The 11,553-nt window shown below is 40.6% G+C and overlaps 1 pseudogene across 1 annotated transcript; it reads left to right on the top strand.

Moving 5' to 3' along the window:
• The first annotated feature begins 8,006 nt into the window (after positions 1–8,006).
• LOC123402842 lies at positions 8,007–11,274 on the top strand (annotated as a pseudogene). Its single transcript, XR_006611356.1, has 8 exons — positions 8,007–8,599; positions 8,878–8,946; positions 9,228–9,343; positions 9,449–9,503; positions 9,930–10,050; positions 10,185–10,232; positions 10,521–10,615; positions 10,816–11,274. The product of XR_006611356.1 is annotated as an ELMO domain-containing protein A-like (transcript).
• Positions 11,275–11,553: the final 279 nt, after the last annotated feature.

The raw sequence follows: 11,553 nt of genomic DNA, 5'->3' as shown, positions 1-11,553 counted from the left end.
TGCTTCATCACCTCCGGTAGGTAGGGATTGATGACCTTCTCGAAAAACTTGTCCTTGGATGGCCTTGGTTAAGTCATGACGATCTAAATGAGTCAAAAAACAGCTCGAAACAAGAACAGAGGAGAAACTCGCAATGTGATGGTCAAAACATACGGGAGTATATATAATGATTTTTTCTAGACCAGAATACGTGTTCTAGAATAAATCGGAGTCTGGAGGGCACACGGGGGCCCCACAAGCAATCGCGGCGCGGCCAAGGGCTGGGTCGTGCCCTGTTGGCTTGTGCCCCCCTCGAGAGTCCTCCTGACTCCGTTTTATTTTTGTAATTTTTATAAAATACCAAAAACTTCAGAAATTATTTTTTGGGAATTTTTGGAGTCAGTTTACATACCGTATCACGTACCTACCCCATTTCAGCATTCTGGAGCGTTCCAGAGAGTCTCTCTTATGTGTTCTTCCAGAGTCATAACTTGGATAATGTTAGTTTCAATGTTAAGGGGCGTACCTGAGATATAGTGCTTAATTCTTTGACCATTTACCACCTTCGTGTTTTTGCCTTCGAAGTTATTAATCTTTATAGGACCTAACCGATAGACCTCTTCAACCACATAAGGGCCTTCCCACTTGATAGAAGCTTACCTGCAAAAAATCTAAAACGAGAATTGTACAAAAACACCAGGTCTCCTACACCGAATTCTCGTTTTTGGATTCTTTTGTCATGTCATCTTTTAATCTTTTCCTTAAACAACTTGGCATTTTCATAAGCTTGTGTCCTCCGTTCATCTAATGAACTAATGTCAAATAACCTTTTCTCATCGGCAAGCTTAAAATCATAGTTAAGTTCTTTAATTGCCCAATAAGCTTTATGTTCCAATTCAAGAGGTAAATGACAAGCTTTCCCATAAACCATTTTATAAGGGGGCATCCCCATAGGGTTCTTGTAGGCAGTTCTATAAGCCCATATAGCATCATAAAGTTTCTTAGACCAATTATTTCCAAATCTATTAATTGTCTTTTGCAAAATTTACTTTATTTCTCGATTACTCAATTCAACTTGACCACTAGATTGATGGTGTTTAACATCATATTTAGCTAAGAGTTTACAGAAATCACCATGAATAAAATGAGAACCACCATCAGTCATTAAATATCTAGGGACTGCAAACCTCGGGAAGATAATATCCTTAAGCATTTTAATAGAAGTGTTATGATCAACACTACTAGTAGGAATAACTTCTACCCACTTACTAACGTAATCAACAACAACAAGAATATGTGTGTACCCATTAGAGGAAGGAAAAGGTCCCATATAATCTAATCCCCAAACATCAAATGGTTCAATGGCAAGTGAATAATTCATAGGCATTTCCTGGTGTCTACTAATGTTACCAATTCTTTGACATTCATTACATGAAAGTACATATTTACGAGCATCTTTAAAAAGAGTAGGCCAATAGAAACCAGATTGTAATACCTTGTGTGCAGTCCTATCACCAGCATGGTGCCCTCCATAAGCCTCGGAGTGACATTTCCGTAAGATTTGTCCCTGTTCATGCTCAGGTACACAACGTCTAATAATACCATCTACTCCTTTATAAAGATGTTGGTCATCCCACATGTAATGTCGTAAATCATAGAAGATTTTTCTTTTCTTTTGTTGGTATGTGAAACTAGGTGGCATGTATTTAGCGACTATATAATTAGCATAATCAACATACCAAGGAGTACTTTGTGAAGTACTTATAGCAGAAAGTTGTTCATCATGAAAATTATCATCAATAGGCAGTGGGTCATCAAGAACATTCTCCATTCTAGACAAGTTATCTGCTATGGGGTTTTCAGCTCCCTTCCTATCAACTATATGCAAGCCAAACTCCTGTAGTAAAAGCACCCACCTAATAAGACTAGATTTAGCATCCTTCTTTTCCATTAGGTATTTAATAACATCATGATCAGTGTGAATGGTAACTTTTGAGTCAACAATGTAAGGTCTAAATTTATCACAAGCAAACACAATTGCTAAAAAATCCTTCTAAGTGGTGGCATAATTTCGTTGTGCATTGTCTAAGGGCTTACTAGCATAATGAATAACATTCAATTTCTTGGCTACTCTTTGCCCTAGAATAGCATCAACAGCATAGTCACTAGCATCACACATAATTTCAAATGGTAAATTCCAATGAGGTGGTTGAACAATAGGTGCAGTAATCAAGGCTTTCTTAAGTATTTCAAAGGCTTCCATACAATCATCATAAAAAAGAAATGAAATATCTTTTTGAAGAAGATTAGTTAGTGGCCTAGAATTTTTTGAGAAATCTTTAATGAAGCGCCTATAAAAACCAGCATGACCAAGGAAACTTCTTATACCTTTGATATCTTTTGGGCAAGGCATTTTCTCTATTGCATCAACTTTGGCTTTGTCTACTTCAACACCTCACTCAGAAATTTTATGCCCGATTACTATACCTTCGTTTACCATTAAGTGGCACTTCTCCCAATTCAAGAAAAGATTAGTTTCTTCACATCTCTACAAAACTCGATCAAGGTTGCTTAAGCAATCATCAAAGGAAGTCCCGTAAATGGAAAATCATCCATAAAAACCTCAACAATCTTTTCACAAAAGTCAGAGAATATAGCAGACATACATCTTTGAAAGGTAGCAGGTGCATTGCATAAACCACAAGGCATATGTCTATAAGCATAAGTTGCAAAAGGGCACGTGAAAGTAGTTTTCTCTTGGTCATCCTTAGACACAGGTATTTGAGAAAAAATGGAATATCCATCAAGAAAACAAAATGTGTGTGCTTAGATAGTCTTTCCAACATTTGATCTATAAAAGGCAAGGGGTAATGATCTTTCCTAGTAGCTTTATTTAACTTCCTAAAATATATCACCATCCTATAACGAGTTATAATTCTTTGTGGAATAAGTTCATTCTTATCATTAGGAACAACAGCTATACCTCCTTTCTTGGAAATACAATGAACGAGACTTACCCATTTACTATCAGCAATAGGATAGTTTATACCTGCCTCCAGAAGTTTTAGTATTTCAGTTCTCACCACTTCTTTCATTTTGGGATTTAAGCGGCGTTGATGATCAATTACAGGTTTAGCATCTGGCTCCATATTAATCTTGTTCTAACATAGAGTGGGACTTATGCCCTTAAGATCGTCAAGAGTATATCCAATAGGAGTCGTATGCTTCTTCAGAGTTTTAAGTAATTTCATTTCTTCATGCTGTGAAAGGTTAGCAATGAAAATAACACGATATTTCTTCTTCTCATCAAGATAAACAGATTTCAAGGTATCAGGTAAAGTTTTTAGCTCAAACACGGGATCTCCCTTGGGTCGAGGGGGATCCCCTAAAATATCAACTGGCAAGTTGTGTTTAAGAATAGGTGTTTATCTAAGAAATATATCATCTATCTCATTTCTTTCATTCATATGCATATCATTTTCATGGTCTAGCAAATATTGTTCTAGTGGATCGGTCGGAGGCACGACAATAGAGGGAAGACCAATTATTCCATCCTTACTAGATAATCCCTTATCATGAGGTTTCTTACTAAACTTGGAGAAATTAAATTCATGAGATAGATTGCGAAATTTTACTTTAACCTTTTCAGTTAAACAATTAATTTCAGCATTAACAATACTCAAGAAAGGCCTACCAAATATAATGGGACAAAAATTATCTTGTTCTAAACCAAGTACTAGGAAATCAGTTGGGTACTTAATTTTTCCACACAAGACTTCAACATCTCTAACAATCCCAAGTGGTGCAATAGTGTATCTATTTGCAAGTTTAATAGCAACATCAATATATTCAAGTTCAGAGGGTGTTATGTCATTCTTGATTTCATCATAGAGGGATATAGGTATGGCACTAACACTAGCTCCCAAGTCACACAAGCCATGATAACAATGATCTCAAATTTTAACTGAAACAACATGCATGCCAACAACTGGTTTATTTTTATCGAGCTCACCATGTTTGTTTCTAACAGGTTTTGCAATTCTAGCAGCTTCATCACACAAGTAGATAACCTGACCATCAATATCATCAACTAAAAGATCTTTAACCATAGCAACATTAGGCTCAACAACTATTTGTTCAGAAGGTGTAGGTGTTTTAATGTAGCTCTGATTAACCACAGTTGTAACCTTAGCATGTTCCTTAATTCTAACAGGGAAAGGTGGTTTCTCAATGTAAGTAGTAGGAACAATTGGGTCAACATGGCTAACAATTATTTCTTCCTTCTTAATCTTAACAAGTTCCTCTAATTGTTTCTCAGTGGGTGGATGGTATTTAAGACACTTCTCCTTAGGGAGATCAATATAAGTAGCAAAAGATTCACAGAAGGAAGCTACTATATCAGAATCAAGGCCATACTTATTACTGAATTCATGAAAGGTATTATTTTCCACAAAAGATTTAACACAATCAAACTTAAGCCTTATAACTGACTCTTTACCTTTGTCGACTTCCCAATCTTCAGAGTTGTGTTTGATTCTTCCTAGAAGATCCCATTTGAATTCAATTGTCCTATTCATAAAGGAACCAGTAGAAGAAGAATCGAGTAGTACTTGATCATCATGAGAAAACCGAGCATAAAATTTTGTATAATCATTTTTATTGAGAGTTCATGGTTGGGGCCGGTGTGCAACATTGATTTAAGCCTCCACCAAGCTTGAGAGATACTTTCTCCTTCACGAGGCCAACAATTATAAATAAAATTCCAATCGCGATGAACTAGATGCATAGGGTAAAACTTCTGATGAAATTCCAGCCTCAAGCGATACGAGTCCCACGATCCAATATCATCAAATAGCCTGTACCATATCAATGCTTTTACCTCCAAAGATAAAGGGATTTTTTTCTTAACTTTGTCTCTAGCTAAACCTGCAAACTTAAAGAGTCCGCAAACTTCATCGACAAATATTAAATGATAATCACCATGAGTTGTACCATCATAAGGACTAGCTAGCAGTTTCTCTAACAAACCAAAATGAATATCTTAATAAATATTCTCAGTAGGTTCAGTAGGTTGAGGAGAAATCTTTTCCACTTCCCTTCGAGGCGAAGATACCCCGAACAAGCCACTCAAAGGGTGACCGTCCATAGCAACAAGTAACAGTAAATTTCAGCACTTAGGAAAAATATTTCCTTACCAATTTCCACTTACCAGAGGCGCTTCACTCCCCAGCTATGGCGCCAGAAAAGAGTCTTGATGACCCACAAGTATAGGGGATCAATCATAGTCCTTTTGATAAGTAAGAGTGTCGAATCCAACGAGGAGCAGAAGGAAATGATAGGCAGTTTTCAGCAAGGTATTGTGTGCAAGTGCTATTAGTGAGAGTAGTAGATAGTTTTGCAGCAAGATATTTTGTAACAAGTGACAGGTAACAATAGTAACTAGGATGCAGAAAGGTAGCACAATCCTTTTTACAGCAAAGGATAGGCCATAAAGTGTTCTTATATGAAGAAGTGCTCCCGAGGACACATGGGGATTTTATCTAGTCATGTTCATCATGTTAAATTGATTCGCGTTCGCTACTTTGATAATTTGATATGTGGGTGGACCGGTGCTAAGGTGCTGTTCTTACTTGAACAAACAACCCACTTATGATTACCCCCTCGCGCAAGCATCCGCAACTACGAAAGAAGAATTAAAATAAATCTAACGATATCATGAAACGTGTGGATCCAAATCAGCCCCTTATGAAGTAACGCGTAAACTGGGGTTTAAGCTTTTGTCACTCTCGCAACCCATCATCTACTTGTTACTCCACAATGCCTTCCCTTAGGCCCATAACATGGTGAAGTGTTGTGTAGTTGACGTTCACACGGCACCACTAAGATAAGCAACAACATACATATCATCAAAATATCGAACGAATGCCAATTTCACATGATTACTTGTGACAAGACTTATCCCATGTCCTCAGGAACAATAGTAACTACTGACACCTCATCAACATGTTCAAGATCAGAGGTATAATGATGGTGACAAAGGATCTGAACATAATATCTTTCACCAATTAATCCAACAAGCATCAACTACAAGATGTAATCAACACTACTAGCAACCCACAGGTACTAATCTTAGGTTTTGAAACAAAGATCGAATACAAGAGATGAACTAGGGTTGGAGATGAGATGGTGCTGGTGTTGATGAATATTGGTTCTCCCACGAAGGAGGAAGCGTTGGTGATGACGATGGCTTCGATCTCCCCCTCCCGGAGGGAAATTTCCCCGGAAGAATCACATCGCCGGAGAGAAAAAGGGCCTCTACCTAGGTTTCCGTCTCGAGGCGGCGGCGATTCGTCCCGAAGGTAATCTCTCGATTTTTTGTAGGGTAAAACATACCATATAGGAGAAGATGGACGTCGGAGGGCCAGCAGGGGCCCCACAAGCCACCAGGGCACGACGAGGGGCTGGGCCGCGCCCTGTTGGCTTGTGCCCAGCTGGCAGCCCTCATTTGGAGTGTGGTGATTTCTTTGCCTATTCTTCCGTTTTCCGGTCCAAAATCCCAGTTTCCAGATATTTCTCTCATTGTGATGTTCCTTGCATATTCAGAGAAAAAAGGTATAAGAATTGCAGAACAATTTGGAATAATGGACAAGAACAAAGTAAAAAGGTCCGAGAAATCATGATGCAAAATGGACGTATCATCTGTCTCGGGAACACCTTGCACTAGCAACGACAAAGATCTCTTCGCCTATGCCACACAGGTGTGCATCGGAGATGGAAACAAAGCTAAGTTCCAAGAATCTCCATGGCTGGACGACCTCCGGCCTAAAGATATTGTGCCAAAAAGTTTGAGTTGTCAAAAATGAAAACATGCTTGCCGAGGAAATCTCTTGACAACAACCTTTGGATCCGTCAGATTGACACTCTCCAGGGGCTAACCTTGGCCCATATTCAAGAATTTCCAACCGTGTGGGAGATGCTTGCTAATGTAACTCTCAACGAGGGAAGCCAAGTCACCATAACTTGGAAGTTCATAAATAGTGGCGAGTACTCCGCCTCATCAGCTTACATGGTGCAATTTGCTGGTCTCTCCTTTTTTCCAATGAATGCTACAATCTGGAAGATGTGGGCTCCATCAAAATGCATTTTTTGCTTGGTTGATCTTCCAAAATCATGTTTGGACAGCCGATTGTTCACCACGACAAGGCTGACCAAATTGCAATTTGTGCCCTCTCTGCAAGCAAGTGCAAGAATCTGTTGCTCACCTCCTACTCCAATGTAGGTTCGCTGTTCAGATTTGGACCAAAATTTGCACTTGGCTTGACATCCTTGACTCCTCGCTAATGAAGAATCTGTTTGAGATTGGTGGCTCAAGGCGGTTAATTGTGGAGGTGGCTACAGGAAGGTCATCGCCTCCTTGATGATGCTTATCTCATGGTAAATTTGAAAGGAGCGCAGCACAAGATTTTTTCAGAATGCCTCTGCCCCAACCTCCATTGTTATCGCAAAAAATCAAAGAGGGGGCTATCTTTGGACTTTAGCGGGAACAAAGCAACTTAGTATTGTTATGTTGCGAGTACTTTTTTCCTTTTTGCCGTCTAGCAGCTAAACCTTCTTCAATGGAAATGGTAAGTCTTTTGTCTTGTTTCAAAAAAAACAAAATAAATACTAAGTAAAGAGAGATCTACAACTGCATCTGCAATTTTTCCTAAAAATACTCCCTCCGTGCTTAAATATAAGTTTTTTTAGAATTTTTACTAGAAAACTACATATAGATCTATATTGATATAGATTAAAATGTAGATTCATTCATTTTATTTCGTATATAGTCTTTTAGTGTATACATTAGAGTATTTAAGAACGGAGGTAGAACGAATCTGCAAAAACATCCTGTCATACGCCCCTAAAAAATACACTGAAAACACATATGCCCCGAATCAGATCAGAGGGGAAAAAAAGAAAGAGGAGCGAATCAAAGAGAAGCATGGCACGCTGGGATGGATTATTCATTCATTTATTTGCAGCATCGGTAGCACCACCAGCAGTTCACCAGCGCAGCAGCAACCAGAAAGAGAAAGAGGCAGGCGGCACAGCCAAACCAACCAACTAACCAACGGACGGAAGAGACCGCCGCGAAGCCTCGCCTCGACTCACCTCGCCAATCCGGCCCCCCTTCCCTCCCCTTTTCCTCCCCTGCCCTCCCTCGGGATCCGCCTGCGCGATCCCGCCGCCGAGATCGGAGCTCCGGCCGGCGCATGGACCCCCGCCGTCGCGCCGAGTAGCGGGAGGTAGAGGTGGCAGAGACGCCAGCGCCGCGGGGCGAGGCGGGCATGGACACGAACGCCGGCTCCTTCGTCGCCGTCCGGCGGCTCGCTGGCTCCGACCGCGCGGCCGGCGCCGTCGCGTTCCATCACTCGTCCTCAGGTTGGTTCGGCCGTCTCCTCTTGGCAGTTGATGCTCTTCGTAATGGGATGCTTACGTTACGCTTCGTGTGCTCGCGTGCGCCGGTGCAGCGGAGGTCGTGACCGGGTCGACGGCGTGGATAGGGAGGGGGCTCTCCTGCGTCTGCGTGCAGAGCAGGGACAGCGACGCCCGCCTCTCTTTCGATTTGACCCCCGTTCAGGTGAACATAGCTTCCCCTTCGTTCATTTGATCCCCAGGCTTGCGTCTGTGGCGTCAATGTTGTGCCAGAATTTGGAGAACGATCGCGAGCTTTGAATTTTTTTATTTATTTTTGGCTTCGCGTCCCCGAAAGCTCATCTCGGGTCTGCTAACCCCGGCTCGGATCTCGCATTGCTTTATGCACTTTTTGCATACATGCTGCAGTGCTACTCTGAACATCTTTCAGTTTTTCTCGACTAATTTCGTGGGTTTTCTCGTGTTTTGCCTTGCCTATTCCAGGAAGAGTGCCTACTGAGGTTACAGAACCGGATAGAAATTCAGTATGACAGTTCAAACATAGAGCATCAGGTAACTGTTCATACATGGATCGTAGTTGAGTACTACTTATATTCCATATTGTTCTGTTGTGAAGTGGGGCGTGTGTCATTTTTGCCATTTTTTCTCAACTAATCTCTTCGTACAAGATGACACTTGAAAGTGGAGTTAGTTACTAAGTTAGGTAGTTCTGGTAGTCCATATTGTTTCTTTATGAAGTGGGGGCGCACTATATCTTGCAGGCTTCAATACAAAATGACCCTTCATAAATTGGAACTATTTGTTAAGCTGTGATCTCATTTTTCCTCCATCAGGACGAGCTGAAGGCCCTTTGGTGTGCCTCCTTTCCTGGAACTGAGCTTCGGGGGTTAGTATCGGAACAATGGAAAGAGATGGGCTGGCAAGGGAAAGACCCGTCCACGGATTTTAGGTATTGTATCTATCATACATTACAGTTACTATGCTCCATATCAGTATTCTGTCGCTAAACTACAGAACCTGAGATGTATGATTTTTTGCCGTGTTTGCATTACAGAGGTGGAGGCTTCATCTCCTTGGAGAATTTATTGTTCTTCGCCAGGAACTATCCGGTGAGTGTAGATGTCAAATCCAAGGATATGTGTATCCTATGATTCAATTAGTTACTATTTACAGGATGAAGTTCTGACGCAGTCTTCGCTCTTTAGCAGTTAGCACTTCTGTTTGAGTACAATAGGCATAATATAGACGGCTTGTTCTGCAATGCTGCAGTGCTAAATATGAAATGTGGCACCATTTGCTCTTATTGGATGTAGGGCATGTAGTATTCCTCTGGTAATTGCCTTAATGTAGAAATATAAAGAAGAAAGTATATCCAGGAGACTAAATAAAGCGAATAGAAAGTACACCAGAATAAAATGCAGAAATAGCCCAGTTTTACCTGTAATGTTGATCAATATGACACTGAAACAGTAATCTCGTACACTTAATTTTTTCTATTTATGGTCATCACAGTAAGCAATTTATTTGCTGCGCAGAAATCTTTTCAGGAACTTCTTCGTAAGCAGAATGGTGACCGTGCAATTTGGGAGTATCCATTTGCTGTAGCTGGTGTAAATATAACATTCATGCTCATCCAGATGCTTGATCTACAAGCAGGTTTTGTTGCCAAAAGTTTTGTGCTTATCAAATATTCGATTTGTTTACAGGATAATACTACTAGTTCCTGCAGTGAAATGTGGAATATCCATTTTCATGTTGAACTGACACTTGATCTCCTGTTTCCTCTGCAGTCAAACCAAGGTCATTGTTTGGAGCTGTTTTCCTAAAGCTACTTTCAGGTACAGTCTTTCTTTCATCTTCCCTTTTATGGAAAGGATATGAGAATCTACAAGAGCTGTTTACCATTAGGTTTTTTCCGCCTCAACTGAACAATGTATGCTTGTTACTTACCGATAATTTTTCATTATTAAATTGATAAGGAACATTCTCTGAATTCTCCTTTATGGCCCAAAGCCAGCATATCATACATTTTAGTTATACGAGTACTTATTAAAAGTAGGCACCACATACTACTAGTGCTCCTGATACTTGATACTGATATCTCATTTGTTATTTTTGTAATTCAGAAAACGATCGAGCTTTTGATATCCTGTACTGCATAACCTTCAAGCTGATGGATCAGCAATGGCTTGACATGCATGCTACTTACATGGACTTCAATGTATGATGCCGTTCCAGCCCCCCCAAATTCTTGCAACCAGGAATTTCTCCCCTATTAGGGCCTGTTTGGAACAAATATTGATACTTGAGCAAGAAATACCACTGTTCCAAACAGGCCCTTAACCTTAACACTTGCTGGTTGAAACTACTCATTGGGACTCAAGAGCCCTTCCTGACCTGATTATACTACTAAAATTGCAGACGGTCATGAAATCGACACGACGCCAGCTAGAAAGGGAGCTGCTGCTTGAAGATATTCAGCGGGTCGAGGATATGCCATCGTACAAGCTTCTAGCCCGCTAGCCAGTAACTGAAACCTTAACATGGCTTACACGTAGCGAGGCTTGAATTGCTAAACGATGCAACCAGTGTCCTTATACAGCGAGGGAGTGCCAAAATGTAGATGCCCTTGTATCCTGGTGTTTTAGGTGCTCTGATAACCCGACCTTTTCTTATTTACATAGTAGGGTTTTCTTGATCAGCATGCCACGTAGGGTAACTCCAGTATCCGAACGCAGAGTATTTGTAGGGTGTGTGCGTGCGCGTGTTGTTGAAGTTTGGTTATTGCTCATAATACCACGGAATGTAGTCTCTGTCTCTGTGTCCTTGTAAGCAGGAGCCTCTTGTGAAAGCTAATCTGAGTTTTGGCGGTTTGCAACAGATTGTGGTGACTACCGAAGTTCTAAGTTCTTGGAGTATTTTGGCGGTTTACAGTTTTGGCTGTTGTTGTTAGTAGTCTCCAGCTGATACAGGTCCGATGTTTTCTTCATTGCCCTGATGCATGGGCCTTGTTCTAAATGCAGACCGTTTTGTGGTATGTGGCCTATCTAGCTGCAACTCAGAACACTAGCTATATACCACTACTTTTACTCAAAACAAAAACTATATGCCACTAGTGTTTTTCAAAAAAAAGAAAAGAAAAAAAGGGGAGCTATATAA

The sequence above is a fragment of the Hordeum vulgare genome, chromosome 6H (assembly GCF_904849725.1).
Source record: "Hordeum vulgare subsp. vulgare chromosome 6H, MorexV3_pseudomolecules_assembly, whole genome shotgun sequence".
Lineage (NCBI taxonomy): Eukaryota > Viridiplantae > Streptophyta > Magnoliopsida > Poales > Poaceae > Hordeum > Hordeum vulgare.
The sequence above is the reverse complement of the archived record's forward strand: the minus strand, read 5'-3'. Positions and strand labels throughout refer to the sequence as shown.